Source organism: Macaca mulatta, chromosome 8 (assembly GCF_049350105.2).
Source record: "Macaca mulatta isolate MMU2019108-1 chromosome 8, T2T-MMU8v2.0, whole genome shotgun sequence".
Lineage (NCBI taxonomy): Eukaryota > Metazoa > Chordata > Mammalia > Primates > Cercopithecidae > Macaca > Macaca mulatta.
Window position 1 is genome coordinate 82,418,620 of NC_133413.1, and position 13,616 is coordinate 82,432,235.

Below are 13,616 nucleotides of genomic sequence, written 5' to 3' on the forward strand. Positions count from 1 at the left end.
TTTCCAGCAAGGGTTGGAGGCCAAAGGACTTTTAGTCCAGGGATGTTCAATCATTGGATTTACAAATTGTTTCTGTTACTGTGAGATAACCCTCTAACACCTCTGTAAATTCTTCATAAATTCAAATACTCTCATGTACCCTTCTATGTGGGGAATAAAGAATTACACCGCATCCCATGGTTTCCCACTCCCCTAGTGCCCATGCAAGTGAGAGGCATCTGCCATAGGGAAGAGTGGTCTAGGGTTGCAGGAAATAATGACCAGAAGTGGAGCTAAAAGTGAAGCAGAGAAGTCGCTGTAGAGAGAGGTGGCCAGAGAATGAGGGGAGGTGGCACTTTGACAGGTATTACAGTAACTACAACTGATGGAGCCTCAGGGTGCCAAGGGAGTGCCATACAGGAGAACCTACTGTGGTCAGGAAAGGCATGTGTTAGGAAGTGACTTCTCAGTGAAGACCCACGAATAAGTAGGCTGGGGGGTGGAGTGAGAGACTGCAGGGTGCAGGCGGGAGGGCCAGCCTGTGCTTGAGCCCAGGCATGGTTGCAAACCCAGTGGTCAGGAGATCCATGATAGTTTATGGTCTGGCTGGAGAGCAGAGAGTGAGGGGAAGTAGCAGGACAGATAACCTGGGGCCAGATGGAGATGAACGCTTTAAGCCAAGCATGGCTTTGAATGTGGCCCTGACTTTTTTAGCCCTTCAGCTATCATTAGTGTTAGTGTATATTATGTGTGGCCAGAGGCAATTATTCTCCCAATGTGGCCCAGGGAAGCCAAAAGTTTGAGCATCCCTGCTTTAAGCCATGCTCTGTTTGTACTTTATCCTCATGGCCAAACTGAGACACTGACATGTTTAAGCAGGGGGCTGGCAATCCTTTAGAAATCTCACTTGGCCTAAAAACAGTTTGTTACTAAAGTCAATAGAAGCTCTATGGACCTTAGGAGGCAGCTAAGCATTATTCCACTAGCCTCATGGGGGAGGCCACCACTTAACAAACACCTACATTTTTAAGGTACTTCTGATTCTTATAATCATAAAATAAAATAGAACAGGGCAAATGGCATTGCATGAGCTATTTTAATTGCAAAATGACTTGGGAAACTAATGAGTCTTTCCTCAATGCAGAGTCTTCTATGCTTAAAGAGGTTTTTGTTTTGTTATGTTTTGTTTTTTTACCACTTGATTAATCTTTAATACTACTATTTATATCTACTCAATTTCAAGAACAATGTATGCTAGGTGATAATAAATATAAATTATTCCGTATTCTTCCAGGTCATCTTTAGGGGTGAAACAGATTAATCAAATTCTCAATATGCTTTTCAGACATCTTAATAACATAGTGACTCTGAATAAATAACTCGTCGTTAACTGACACATTTCCTCCTACTTCAAACAAAATATTGTATTGAGGGGCCATCCTTTAAAATCAATTCAAAACCCATTCCTGGACCACTCAGCATCCTTAGAACCTATCTGGCCTTCTGATGCTTCTTTAGCTGTGGCATCTGGCAGGGGCTGTTGGAGAGCCATGTTGTGGTGGCCAGAAGGGGAAGGGACAGAAGAGAGAAACAATTTGAGGTATGGACTGAGAGAAGAAAGATTGAATGACAAAGGAAATATGTTAACTTTCAAAGGGGATTTTGCTCAGGGTAGAGATAATTAAATTTGGTCCCATCTGGGAAGAAGAGTTGTTCTGTGATTGTTATTCCTTCAGACTTTGGAGTTACTCTTCTCTGCAGGTACATTTATTTTCCACTGGAAAAAAACGTATTTATTTATTCCACTAACCATTCCACAGGACATGACTAATAAATAATAAATGGAAACAATAGCTCCATTTGGTGCAATTTATTTCAGTGGGTCAAGGCCCATTTTTATTGCCTGCTGTTGAGAACACTGTGTTTGGAGTGTGTTCCTGTGCCTATTCATCAGGAGACAGGTACTGATATTGGCGGAAGAAGGGGACCAACAGGAACTAATCAATTCCACCCGCCGCAGTTTCTCCTGAGCTCTGCGGCTGCCAGCGCACAGGCCGTGCTCAACATTCTGAGAGCCGAGGAAACCACAAGCCAACAAAGTCTCCTTTGCTCTTGCAGTTACACATCCTATAGGAGGACGGATTTCCTGGGGTTGGGGCACACCGCGACATTTGCTGGTGAGAAGGAGCGGGGGTGGCGCGGGCCTTGGTGAAGGCCTGGCGTTGCTGATGGCTGAGCCAACTCCCTGGCGTCGCATTACTTGGAAAACAACCCTTCATGTTTCACTCCTCTGAAAATCGAGGGTGGTAATTCTTGGGCTCATTACCCTTGTCTGTAAAACATAGGCATGTGAGAATGTGCTGGAATAGGTTTCAAGGCCGTCGGACTTCCTGGTCTCGGTATCCGCTTGGGCGCCTGGCTGTGCCCTTCCAAAACCATGGCCTCAGGTTCTGCAGGCATCGCGCTGGATAAGCACTGTGCTGCCTAGACTTGGGCAGACTTGGAGTGGCCAGACTGTAATACCATCTGCCATCAAAACTGCTTACATAGAAATATTTCTAGGCTCTTTTTTCAATTAAAAAGATTACAAAAGATATGTACAGATACATATATGTATCTGTACATATAATAATAATTTTTTTCTATAAAATTCATAGGGGAAACTCTGGAAATCCACATAGCAGCAAGGTTACAAATAGTGACTTCTGAGTAGTGGGATTTGGGTTAACTGTACTTCCTACTATTTTAAGAGCGTGGACTCTGGGTTTGAGTTCTACCTCCATCACTTATTAAATAGCTGGTTGATTTTAGATGTTATTGAATTTCTCTAAATTTCAGCTTCTCCCTTTGTACACATGAATAAATAAAAAGTATCCACTATTAAATGATATTAGATGAGGTTAGATGTATTAAAACTTAGTCCAGAGCAAGCACCCAATAAATGTTAGCTGTTGCTTATATTGTGCTATTATATTGATGCTGCTGTTGCTATTGATGCAATACATTTAGTGGATGAAATGAATAGAGGCATTTCCTTGGACCTACGATTACCTGCTCACGTGTGTCCTTCTTACACCCTGCGAGCTATGGTTATCCCAGTAGCATTTCCCAAGAGGGGTGGGATGAATTCGTTCCAATCCTACCAACATCATTCACCAAACAGGCTGGGTCCATACTTTAAGACAGTCATATCATTTTGTTTTTGCTTTAAGTAAACAGAAAATAATCTTAAGATCCTGGTGACTGGGATGCTCACCAGGATCCTTTGAGTTCTCTTAAATTAGTAGGATTGTATTGAATGCCTTGGGCAACTTAAAAGGGAACCTCAGCAGAGAATTCCAGAGTGAATGTTTCACTCTTATAATCAAGTCCCACATCTTTGTGAAACAAGAAGAAATAATCTCTAGCACAAGAGTCTTGCAGTCTGCAAAACTCTGAAAAAAAAAAAAAGCAACAGGTGAGAATTGCACACTTGGAAAACATGTTTAGTTAGAATACTGGAAATCCCCATGCTTCCACATGCATCAAAGCTGAGGCATTTAGGAAACATTGTTAAAGATTTGGATTGTTCTCTAGGCATTTTGAGTTTCTTCACAAGGTTCAAGGTATTTTACTCGAATCTCTTCTCTATAAAACCTTGTGTGGAAACATCTACTGATTGATAAGATTTCCGAAACCTCAAAAAGTCACATCTTCTAAAAAATGGTTACCCTACTCATCTGCCAAGATGTTGCCCTCCCCACCTCCAGCTAGGTCGTAGATTCCCCAACAGGAATCATTTTCCTGGACTAGTCATTGTCTCTAGAAAACTCACATTTCTTCTGGAGAGAGGGTTCTAGCTTAAGGGCACTCTCACCTGGCTGTCTCTCCACTGGAATTCTGAAGTGGATAAATTTCCACATGAAAATCTTCTATCTCCATAAACCTCCGTAAGTTTCCAAAACGATTCTAGTGAGTTGACCTCTGCACATATTGGCAGATGCAGAGAGCGAGGAAATCATTGAAACCAAGGCTGGTTAGACTTAGTGGGGGCAAGAAAAGAGAGTAAGCTCCAAGAAACTGGGCTTTAGACATTGGGAATATATAGGATGAGGGAAATGATAGTGACGTAGAGGATAAAGTATGGCAAATATCACTGTGGGGTGATCTCCCCAAGAGAGTAGGGAGAACCAAAGCCTGTCCAAGATTACTTTTGCATTTTTGTCTCTGGTCAAATCTGCTTTATTAATAGGTTAGTGCAGGGAACCTCAGAGACCAGCCTGTCCAAGGCTCTCCATAGGTTGTTTGTATCAAGAAAGGCCTGACATGTTTCCCAGCACACTTCTAGATATCCTGACGAGCTATCAGAATGGGGCCCGGAAGTCTACCTTGTAAAAAACTTTGTAAACTTGTAACACAGGTTGTCTGTGAAGCACACTTTGAAAAACTCATCTATCCTAACCATCTCATTATGAATGAAGAGACAGAAGCCCACAGAGATCACATGGCTTACTCTGGACAACATTGATAATCTGGTGGCAGAATGATCTGGAACCTAGGTATTTCTTACTCAAAATAGAGATCATTGCTGGAACTAGGTATAGCTTGCTGTGTACCATGGAGGCAAAATTTCATGCCTTTATAAAAGTAATGGTGTCCATCATTAGAATGTGTGGTCTCTGTCTGCCACTGTGAGAGTAATGGGAATGCCTCATATGTTTAATGACAAGCCAGAGATCTATGTCCAACAAAATATGGCAGAAGTGAGATTCATGGACGAAGACTGGAACTGTGGCTACAGACTGCAGTTGGAGATCCCTTTGGCTTCAACCCTGCACACTCAATGCTACATAAACAGAAGGCCCGGCTCCAGAATGGTCTGGATCTTAATCTCATTCCGGAAGAAGGTAAGAGAGGAGTAATAACCGCCCATTTTCACAACTGAAAGAGCAAGGTTCTATAGAGGCCTCTTGTCCCATGTCCTCTTCTCCTGGGATAAACATCTGTACCCCAGAGGTGGCCAGAGAATCCTGTCCCCAGTGCAACATGCTGTGACAGGATCACTCCCCATGGCTGCCATCTGGTGCAGCAGCCTCACCTTTAGCTTCTCTCTGGGATGGACATTTAGGTGAGTTGACTCTGCAGGTCTTTCATTTAAAAACAAATTATGGTGTAAAACACTGTAGTCTCCAAACAAGACCATCAGGACATGACTTGAATGATGCCAAATATTTCGCCACTACTGGAAGCTTCACAGCCACGAGTGGCTTCCCCTTAGGCTGTCAGTGCCTTGACTGGGCTCCGCCAATGCCACCACATCACAGCCTGAGTGATTCTGAGAGAAACAGCCTTGAAGTCCATGCTGATGCTCAAAGATCCATGGTAGAGGGGTCAGGCTTGCTCTTTGAAAGGTCTTCTGAGGGCACAGTGGGCAACCATGGAGTCCCGAGATCCTGAGTTCCCAAATGCGAACATCATAGTCCATGTCTGTTGACACATTCGATTCAATCCTCAAGGCCTTCAGTTTGCTCAGACGAGGTGAATTTGTTGTATGTGGTAAAATTCTTCGTTCTTGACCTCTAGGGCTCTCTTGAGGGAAAACCCACATTGATGAATATCAAAATTCAAGAGTGCTATAACAAAACAAATGTGATTTTAAAAATATTTTACAGGGAGAAATGCTCTAATTACAAATCAAATGGTTCAGTAAAGTAGTCCAACATGAAGTCTCTCTGTCTCTTTTGCCCTCTCTCACACACATACAGACACACAGTTTTAGCACAGCATCAGAAGTAAAACATAATTTAGCATCTCTTTGCTATACAGGTCTATAGACTTAACACCTCAGCCACAATCTTGTTTTCCTCCTTTCTTTACTCCTCATTATAAAAATGTTTTAGAATGTTCAGCGACTGATTTGCTCAGTTAGAGAGATTTCATTACAAAAGAAGAATATTTGGGTACCCAAAATCAGGGAGGGTGGCAAAGTTCCCATTCCTCTGTTCTTTCATTCATGTGTTCGTGTGTTCTTTTATTCTTACACATGTGTTCATTCACCTACTAACTGAGGTTTAGATACCGAATTCCATTCCAAAATTATCTCACCCTTCACCCTTAAATTGTCCTCTTTTCTGACATTGGCATTCTCTATTAATGGCATTAGTGCCTTCCACTTTTCCTGTTTCCTCATTAGCCAACCCTTCCCACCACCATGACATGTATCCTTGCAGATCTAAGTCGTGATTAAATTATACGCCCACCTACCCTTAAGCAGGGATCTTGGACTTCCCTTTGATTTCTCCATATAAGGCTGGCACCTGGTCAGAGCAGGTGTTTCATAAAGTTGGAATGAATGAATGATTCATCCTCTAACTTCTCTCACATCTATACCCTCTTTCTACCACCAGGGTCTTCATTCAGGTCTGTCACACCTTTGTATAGACTACTGAGGTCACCCACTGACACAATCCCCCATCCCTAGTTTCTTTCCACCACCAGTTCATTCCATACACTGCCCTTTAAAGCACTGTTCTCATCTTGCCTTGTCCCACTGTTCTTGTTACTCCTCATAAAGCCTAAAGTCCTAAACTTGGCATTCAAAACCCTTCACAATTTAGCCCTTTATCTCTTCAGTCCTTTCTCCTGCCACGTCGTGTTCTAAAACTGTTTTATCCAGTCCAGATGACAAACATGGCCTTGCCAGTGTTTGAAACCTTCTCTCTGTCTAGAATGTTTCTCCTCAACCCCCTATTCCCACCTCATCTCATCCTATCCAAATCCCACACGCCTTTGAAGGCTTGTTTATACAGACTCTTAATTAGTATTTTTCTCTGTCCTCTCAGAGTAAATTTTACTTACAGCACTCATCACCACATGCTTTCTTACATTTTGGTTATTTGTTATCATATCATATTCTCCTCTACCAGGTGATAATCTCATTACGGGGAAAATTTGTTTCTCATTCATCTTTCCCCTCCAATGGCTAACAAATGCCTTATACATTTTAGGCACCCAATAAATGATTCTGATGGAATTTAATTGTACAGAGAAATATAATATAGCCCTTACTTATAAAAGAACTGCGGGGAAATACATGGAAGAACATGATATAGTTAAAGCCGTCAGCTTTTGGCTATAGAGATATTTTACTACCAACCAGAAAAGGAAGGCAGGTTTATATCATCTGCCATCAATGTCTGTTTCAGTGTCTGACATCTAAAGTATAGGATTCTCTGATTCAGTATCTCTAGATCAATATGGGTATTAACAATAAAAGTTTAGACGCATATAAAATTCAGCATTTTAATTGAGAATGAACTTAGAGATTTCCTCTGCCTCCCTCATTTCAACCATGAAGAAGCTGAAGGAAGCCCAAGGCATTCCTATTACCCCGGTACACTCATAAAATGACGGATACTGTGATCAATGCTTTATGGTGATTCACCTGGAATCCTTATCACCCTATGAAGTGGGCAAGGTTGTTAATCCACATTCCATACATGAGAAATCTGAGAGCTGCCGTTTAGTAACTTCTCCAAGGTACATAAAGCAAGGAGCAGACAGAATCCAGTTTAAAAATGTATCTTGTCTGATTCAACAATGTTCTTTATTATGCAGTTAAAGCAATGTTTTCAAGACCTTTCAACGAGTTAGCAGCAAAAGATGACAACTGCAAGCTTTTGATATGTAGTTCGTGCCTCTTTCATTTACCCCTTTCAATCAGATTTTGCTAGTAAATAAGGCAAGTTTTCCAGTTTAATGCAAATTAAAATCTAATACAATTTGCTTTCATACTTGTAAGTGATGGGTACTCTTCTTTATCTGTTTTAATGTCTTTTGTGTTTTTTAAAATATGTTTGATGTTTTTTATAATTTAAAAAAGTATATGGCAAAAAATAAAATAAATATAATTTATTATTCTCTAATAGAATAATTCTCCAGGGGAATGACCATGTCTAAAGTTTCACAGCAGGCTTTATTTTATCAAAGATAATCTTTTTCAAGATTATTTTCTACCAAGACTCATCTAACAACACGATTTTAAATTTAGATAATGAGTTTTCAGAAAAATGTAACAAAAAGAAGGGGGTGAAGATTCGCATATTTTCTAGATCTGTGGGGTTGCCAGGGGGTTGGTGGGGGGGTTGGGGGTGGTCTTATTGCTTTCACAGGCATAGGCTGCCCTCTGCTGTCAGAAATAAGCTCTTACAACTCTTTGTCGATTTCAAAAACAACTCGTGTATCACATGTGCCGCAAAAAAATAAGATTGTAAGGATTTAAGTACAACATTTACTCATTAAGTGCTAAGGTTATTGCCTTAGATCTAAAGGCAGAATCTGGAGATTCATTTTGGTGGGTTAGGGTAATAAGATGACTTTCATGTGTCTCAAAAATAACCCTTTTAAATAGTGACTCCTTGACAGCCTAAATCTCATTTAATGAGAGGTCAGAACCACCAGCCAGAGTGTTTCTTGTACTCCCCTCTCAGAAGAAAGAACCAAAATATGAGACAAGTTCCCATGGCAGGACTGTTGTCTGGCTTAAATGACATATATGTAAAGCACCCAAGCACAAGACCAGGCACGTGGTAACTGCTCAGCACATGGAAGTTCTCATCTTAATCTTCATCGTAATTGCATCAAAAGCAAGTAATAAGAACATCTGGGCCTGTCTTGGAAAGCACAGGCAGGCTGATTGCCACACTTCCACCATTTAGGTCTGCAGCTGGGTAGAATGAGCATTTCATCATTTGGGTCTATTAAAAAGACCCTAAAGTACTGTACAACTCACTCGTGCTCCTTGCATGGAATTCACAAGGCTAGCCTTCCACATTTCAGAAAGTTTTAATAAGGGCTAAACAACATACACTTAGTGCAAAAAAAGGTGTTGGATATATCCAGATTTAAGCTGAAAATTCAACAAGAAAACCCCATTTTGATTTATTCACTCTTTTATATTTTTCAGTGATTTCCTCTTACATCTTCCAACCAAAATGGATTCTAGTACTGATAAACAACAGTAGCCATCAATCTGCCCCTTTTTCATGCCAACACTGCAAGAACATCGAAGCGACTCGTATTCCTTAGTGGGAGGTCACTTTGTACCAGGAATAAATGTTACATTGCACTCACAGGATTATTTTTTGGCATCCCAAATTGGTATTTCATTTACAAGTCATTTAAAATCCAAAGCTATTGGCATTAGGGAGTAACAACAGTAGAAACACTGTGAGTGTTAAGATCTTTGTGGATTTCATTAAAAAAAAAAAAAAATCTATGAGTGGTTCAGCCAGAACAACTTTCACTGGGCTCACCGCCACATCCCTTTCCAAAGGCAACTCAGGAAAGTGGCACAGTGCATCAAATGTCATTCTCGTTTTGCTTGCTGAGGTTTAAATTTTTCTCTTGTTTTGGGTGTAAGAAATCAACAGGAGAAAGAGCATACAATTAATACAGGAAGAATGCAATGAATTGATATATTTAGAAGAATGATCATTTAGCCTTCAGCCTTCTCCTTTCTCTCACCATGGAAAATATTTTATCCTTTGGCAAACAGTCAAAGCTTGTTGCCATAGGGTGCTTTCCTTTTGGAAAATAACAATCTTTGTGGTTTTATAAATCTTCTTTGTTAACCTAAAATTATTTCCATCAAATTTCTGAAGTGTAGCAAATACTATTGCAACTTTATCCATTCTGTGACTTCCAGGGACTTGCTAGGAAAGAGACTTCTCAGCGAGGACCACAGGTCTCACGAGGTCCTGCTGCAGGCTCCCTCTCCGTTTTTTCACACTGCTTCCCCAAAATTGCCGGCCCTTGAGCACAACACAATCGCTTTCTTCAATCCTTCTGCCTTTGCAGAAGCTATTGCTTTTGTCTAGAATGACTCTCGCTTCCCATCTTGTTTGCCTGTCAAACATGTAATTATTTACATCTTGTATCAAATCTTTTGATGCTTTGGGACATCTTCCTTATCATCACAGAATATGTTTTCCATGATAGAATGTACCTCCATTATACGGCTTATAATAAAAGACAACTGTTTCTTGACATAATGACTATAACACTATTGACTTTGGATACCATGATAGGAACTCTGTGATATATCTCATAAGCATTATTTCCGCTCCCCCCATTCATTAAGTGTGAAATTGTATAGATGTGGAAACTGAGGGTTAGGGGAGTTACCTGGTTTGCCTGTGATTATGCAGCTTGTGTGTGTGGGTTGTGGATGTCAACCCATTTCCTTTCCTTCTCTAAGCCATGCTGTTTGTTGTCACTTTACATTGCCCTTCCATTCACCATCCTCGCTTGGGTGACAGCTCGTTTATGTCGGGCACACATTCTATTCCTTTTGGTATTTCTCATGTTAAGCATGGTACCCTATATCTAATTGCTGGGTCAAGATGCATGCTGAATGAATACATAGAATGAATGGCTCATTGCAAAACCTTTTTCAAGTGCAGATTGAATGGTTGATTCTCGCTTTAAAGGGTTGAGAAATGTAGTCCACAGGAGGAGCCAACATGAATGACTCTAGGTCCAACCCCACCCCATAGCCTCGCCTCCCCTTTCCTTTCCTGCGTTCACCTCTTCCCTGAACTTCGGACCACAGAGCTGCTGAAAGTTCACTTCCTTAGAACCACCAAAGTAGCTGCCCTGATTGCATGGAATGTTCTCACACTTCTCTCACTTTACTCACCAAGCCCTTTTTCTTTCATGTCAGGTGTGAAAGCCATACTCCCCAACAATACTTCCCAGGACTAAGGAGAAATGCTGAAAGCTAGAAAGTATAAAGCCTTTGAGGGGGAGCAGCAGCATGAGTGACTGGGAGTGCAGGCTCTGGAGTGAAATGCTAAGCCCATTCGAAGGTGCTGCCACTGACTTGCTGCTGTGTCTTTTGGGGTAAGTGACTGAAGGTCTCTAAGTGGCAATCTTTTCAAGCGTACCCATCCCACAGGGTTGTTCTGAGAGCTCATGCCTCTAGGCTTAGGGTCTGGTACAATATAACACTCAGGGAATATTAGCTAATATTATTATTAAGACGAAAATAGGAAGACAAGTAGTCAAACAGAAAGGGAGGAGAAGAGTGATCTTTAAAATCTGTCTCAGGTTTGAAGCTCCCAACTTATAGTGATCTTATGAAGAAACATAACTTCGGAGTTTTGTGCATGGATACAGCCATGGCTATGAGCCTTTCTTTGAAAGCTCATTGATATTTGGGATCAGGAAGCAAAAACTATAGTCCTTTGCCTATTAAACCAGGTAAAAACGTACACCCTGTGATTTTTAAGGGATTTAAGGACAACTATTCAGGTAAAACCTGTTTTATGGAAATGGCTGGTAAACACTTGGGCCATAGTCTTTGAACTGAAGCATGTCAGATATCCAGTGATTAATGTTCATAGAAATTATTAATTGCAAGACAGAGGCACTTAACAAGTATTGAGTCTGAAGAATATTACTGATGATTTCTTCAGAGGTGCAAAGAGTGAGTGGGAAGAGGAGAGGGCACAGCAAGCCAGGGACCCACGGAGAGATAAGTGTGAAGATAACGTTGGCCAGTTTCCTTCATTGCCAATTCTTCTTTTCCTCATGACTGATATACTTTCTTTACCCATTTGGCTAGATTTCCCAATAACTTCTTTGGTAAGCAAATGTGACATTTTCTCTTCCTTAGTGCCCCTCTGAACTAAGAGCTATGCACAAAAGCAAAGATTCTTTGGGGAGAAAACCTCTGGAGAAGGCAGTGAAGTGGAGTAGTCAAAGCATGCACATGAAGTAAGGTGGTCTGGGTTTAAATCCCAACTCTAGCACTCAGCAGTTCCAGGCTGTTGGCATTTTTTGTTTGTTTGTTTTTGTTTTGTTTTTTGTTTGTTTTGTTTTGTTTTGTTTTTTGATGGAGTCTCGCTCTGTCACCCAGGCTGGAGTGCAGTGGTGCAATCTCAGCTCACTGCAACCTCCGCCTCTCCGGTTCAAGTAATCCTCCTGCCTCAGCCTCCTGAGTAAGTAACTGAGATGACAGGCACATGCCACCACACCTGGCTAGTTTTTTTTTGTTTTTTTTTGTTTTTTTTTTTTTTTGAGACGGAGTCTCGCTCTGTCGCCCAGGCTGGAGTGCAGTGGCGCGATGTCAGCTCACTGCAAGCTTCGCCTCCCGGGTTCACGCCATTCTCCTGCCTCAGCCTCCCAAGGAGCTGGGACTACAGGCGCCCGCCACCACTCCCGGCTAATTTTTTGTGTTTTTAGAGGAGACGGGGTTTCACCATGTTGGGCAGGTTGATCTTGAGCTTCTGACCTCAAGTGATCAACCCGCCTCGGCCTCCCAGAGTGCTGGGATTACAGATGTGAACCACCACGCCCAGCCCTGGGCATTTAATTTAACTTCCCAGAATCTTGTTTTATTTCACTGTGAAATGTGGATATTTTTCGCCCCAGAAAGTTATTGTAAGAATTCAATGAAAATACCTATGAAACAACTTTAGCATGGTTCTAGCATTCAAGGATTACTATTATTATCTTAATTGTTATTTACCTGCTTGTATATATATTAAAACCAAGTACTTTATCCTAATTATTATTTTCATCATTATTTTAACTACTATGATTTTCATAATTATATATGTATGTATATTTTTAACAAAAGATTTTTAATTAACCAAAATTATATTTGTGGATGATTCTCAATGCCTTATGATAATACACTTATTTTAAAATTTATTCTTTCTTTTTTTTCTTCAGGAAGGATCAGGTAGGAGCAATCAGGATGTTGCAGATCCTGATTATGCAGAGAATTAATCACATATCGTGTGAACTCTAGTCATCATGAACTCTGCCCTCCAAAAGGAGGAACAGGTAAGAATGATCTCACCTGTGGATAATACGTCTCTTTTAAATGCTCAACAGAATGAGCAAGTCCATCCACAGTCCATCTGTTCCTAAAACCATTTAGCCACTCTAGGGATCATTAAAACTGCACCAGTGTCCTTCCAATTTGGTAATAACCAATGGGAAAATCCACTTAGTTATTCTCAGGGAGCAAACCAGTTGACCAAGTTAGAGCTGGGTCTGACTTGCCCAATGAGCAATTCATTCGTCAGCAATTCCTTCTGAAGAGAGAAGGTTATTCTGTGGAATTGACAGAGATGGTGCAATACTTTGTGTCTCTGCCCTTTTGAAAGTAAAAGCACTGTAGGTCACTCACAAGCCACTGGGCAAATACCCAATGGCCCCTGAGAGTTATTCAGTGCCCCTGACTAGAAGAGTTGGCATTGGCTTCTGGGTATGAATCTTAGGTAAGGAGGAAAGGTATTGAGAAAATGAGAATAAAATGAAGGAAGCTCGAATTTAGCATATCTGCCTTTACAAGAATTGCTGTACGTGTTTGTCTTAGCTTAGGTTGTTATAATGAAATACCACAGATCGGGTGTCTTAAACAACAGAAACCTGGAGACTTGAAAGTCTGAGATCAAGCACAGTCAGGTTCTTGTAAGGGCCCTCTTTCTAGTTTTCTCACATGACAGAAAGGGAGAGAGAAGGGCATAGAAGAGAGGAGAGAGAGCAAGAGAGAGAGAGAGAGAGAGAGAGAGCTCTCATGTTTCTCCTTCTAAGAGTGTTAATTTCATAATGATGGCTCCACCCTCATGACCTAATCACCTCCC

The 13,616-nt window shown here is 41.1% G+C and overlaps 1 non-coding gene across 1 annotated transcript; it reads right to left on the reverse strand.

Moving 5' to 3' along the window:
* Window positions 1–12,701: 12,701 nt before the first annotated feature.
* Window positions 12,702–12,833, reverse strand: LOC114680487 (U8 small nucleolar RNA). Its single transcript, XR_003732706.1, has one exon. It is a non-coding gene; the product is annotated as a U8 small nucleolar RNA (small nucleolar RNA).
* Between the last annotated feature and the right edge of the window lie 783 nt (window positions 12,834–13,616).